The sequence below is a fragment of the Octopus bimaculoides genome, chromosome 13, assembly GCF_001194135.2.
Source record: "Octopus bimaculoides isolate UCB-OBI-ISO-001 chromosome 13, ASM119413v2, whole genome shotgun sequence".
Lineage (NCBI taxonomy): Eukaryota > Metazoa > Mollusca > Cephalopoda > Octopoda > Octopodidae > Octopus > Octopus bimaculoides.
In genome coordinates, this window is record NC_068993.1 from 9,775,561 (window position 1) to 9,778,802 (window position 3,242).

The 3,242-nt window shown below is 35.8% G+C and overlaps 1 protein-coding gene across 5 annotated transcripts in view; it reads left to right on the top strand.

The window, feature by feature from the left end:
* Positions 1-3,242, top strand: part of LOC106876425 (beta-1,4-mannosyltransferase egh) — a 92,050-nt gene that overhangs the window by 26,363 nt on the left and 62,445 nt on the right. The window contains exon 1 of one of the 5 annotated variants that reach the window (XM_014925007.2): positions 242-454. The exons of 3 other annotated variants lie outside the window; for them this stretch is intronic. The gene's annotated coding sequence lies outside the window, so the exon portion shown is untranslated. Of the gene's footprint in view, positions 1-241; positions 455-2,964; positions 3,200-3,242 lie in introns of those variants that run through there. One more of the 5 variants, XM_052972328.1, reaches the window with a different exon arrangement.

Consider the following 3,242-nt stretch of genomic DNA (forward strand, 5'->3'; position numbering starts at 1 on the left):
TATAAATAAATATTTTGTATTTTACTAATTTATATATACTATGAATCATTTGATATTTAATATAGTATTATTATAATTTGTATACAATACTATAATAATATAAATTCATAGCGTCCCCCAATCCACCTCCCCCTTAGGCACCAGCACCCGCCTGGACCGTCTCAACGTCCACCAGGGGGGGGGGGCGGTAGCACCCACTTTGAAAACCTATGTCTTGGACCCAAATATTTATAACGAACTGTCTTCTGTTTACATTCCTTTTCCAAGCTTCTAAGACTCGAACTTATCACTGCTAGCACACGAATCTATCGTTGATATATATTATGGTATCGTCCGCTAGCTTTTGCCATACAGCCAAGGCTGGATTGAACGAGCGAGAGTTAAATGTATGAGAGGACAACATATCGCCAGTGGTCGTCTGCAAAGCGAATAATTTTTTTCTCTGGATTAATCAGTAAGACACGTTTAGTAAATTCTCTCTTCGAACTCAACAAAAAATATATCGTCTTAATTAATGCTTTCCCCGTCACCATTTGTGCTTATAAGTGTCGTAAATTTAAATGATTACACTTTCTTATCAGTTGAAGAAAAAAAAAAAACCTCTCAACTGTTTATTTACTAGAATTCATTGTTGCTAATACTGCAGTCGCGTCTAATTTAGTCAGACGAGGGATAGATGATAGTTCACTAGAGTTGGTTGATGGACAGCAGTGCTTGCTGCATCGGCATGAATGGGATGAGGAATATAAACAAAAGAATGTGTGTTCTGTTGTATGCTTTGATACGCTTGTAAGGAGTTAAAAACATGCTTCTACTTGCTGTGTGTCGATATATTGTTAGGAAGTGATTGACATGTCTGTGTTAAAGATTGTCGTAGATTAGATAAAACGCATTGAGTCATGCTGATATGGGTTTATTTTGGTCTCTTTTGTTTTTCTCCAGAGCATTAGCTGCGAAAGTGAAAGGAAATGGCTTACAAGCGGAAATCATAACCGGTTACAAACAGCCCTTGAAATAAATTAGACAATCTTATATATATTTTATACTAGCTGGAATTTTGTTATAAACCTCGACCGGGAGACGGTGCTTCTCATAACATAGAAAAATAGATTAAATATTCAAAGGTACTTAGGCTGCTTCTCTGCTGTTTCTCCTCGCTCTACCACCTTTCCCATCTTGTGGAATTTACTACGATTTCCATGAATGCCGCAAAACCCGAACTAACAATGGGTCGTTCGTCATGCTAGAAATAGCAACTACATCTCCCTAAAACTACATCTTACCGTCTTTATAAATAATGGCTTCAAATTTTGTCCCAAGTCCAGCAATTTTTGAGGAAGGGTTAAATCTTAGATCGATCCTAGTGCTCGACTAATATTTCATCGATCTCGATAGGATGAAAGGTAAAGTCGACATCGGCGGCATCTGAACTCGGAATGTAAAACCAGAAGAAATGCTGCTAAGCATTTTGTGAAATATGGTAAGGATTCTACCAGTTCGCCGCCTTAATGATGATAAGAACATTCCTTTCTACTATAGGCACAAGGCCTGAAATTTGCGGGGAGGAGGATAATCGACCCTAGTGCTTGACTAATACTTATTTCAAGAAAAAATATTATGGACATTACGGGACAAAACATTGAATGTGTGTGCAAGGAACAAGGCTAGCAATTTCCCGGAGAGGGGCAAAGTCGATTTCATCGAGCCCAGTGCTCAACTGGTACTTAATTTATCGGTCCCGAAAGGAGAAAGGCAACGTCGACCTCAGCGTTACTTGAACTCAAAACGTGGCGACGGGCGAAATACCGCTAAGTATTTCGTCCAGCACGCTAACAATTCTGCCAGCTTACCGCCTTCTTCACCTTTATTATTATTATTATTATTATTATTATTATTATTATTATTATTATTATAATAATAATGATGATGATGATGGTGATGGTGGTGGTGGTGGTGATGGTGATGATGATGATGATGATGATGATGATCATCATCATCATCATCATCATCCTTTCTACTGGAAGCACCAGGCCTCAAATTTGGGGGAAGGGATTAAGTCGATTACATCGATCCCAGTGCGTAACTGGTACTGATTTCATCGACTCCGAAGGGATGAAAGGTAAAGTTGACCTCGGCGGCATTTGAACTCAAAACATAAACGACGGACGAAATACTGCTAAGCATTTTCTCCCAGTGTGCTAATAATTCTGCCAGCTCGCCTTATAATAATAATAATAATAATAATAATAATAATAATAATAATAATAATAATAATAATAATAATCTCTTTATTAACCAGTAAGGGTTCGCAGAAAACGTTGGGGACGGCACAGAACAACACAAGTGTGGGGTTACATTAAAACATGTAAATAGTAAAAATAACCTAATTAAAATCATTCATTATTCAAATAATTTTCCCCAAAGGTGTATGGATGGGAAGATTTCGGATAATGTACTCTGGGTTATACTAACCTCGAACATAAGACAAGATGGTCATGGCTCTAATGCTTTTGATCATTTAAGCTAGGTCTACTTGTTCAGTGCCGACCTGGAGTTAAACAACATGCATATAGAGTATTATAGCAACACAAATACATGATGGTTTCTTTAACTCTACGGAAGCAGGGGAAAATATTGCATTCCTAAGAAAAACATGTTATGTGGTGATATACAATTTTATTTCACACCGCATTGAAATATCGAAAACAAATGCAGCAAAATATATATTGCCGAGTTTAAGTCTAAATATATAAAATTAATATGATCAAATACACAAATATATTAATATATCGCGGTATTTATAAATTATTCGTAATTCGGCGCGTATAAATATAAATATTCTTAATTTGTCATAAGACGTAGATTAAGTTGCTTGTCTTTAAAAATAAATTCATGATTATTCTGCCGGAAAAAAAAAAGAGGACTAAAGAAACATGGACAAACCAAAAATATGTATTAAAATACAAGTTTGTTTATTTATTTATCTTCTGTTTCTGTAAAAACTAGTGGCTGCTATTCCGGAATGTTCGAGGACATTCATTCATTTGTTAAAAGAGAAATACCGATGATATTTTAGGATTGACAGATTTAGAAAGCTAACAACAAATGACTAAAATTTCTTTAATTGTGGTTGTCTTGTTTGATGTGTTTAGATTTGAAACAGTTTGTTGTTTGCCGCGCGCGGTTTCATCTTGCGCTTGTGAGTAAATTCCAAGGAATATATATATATATATATATATATA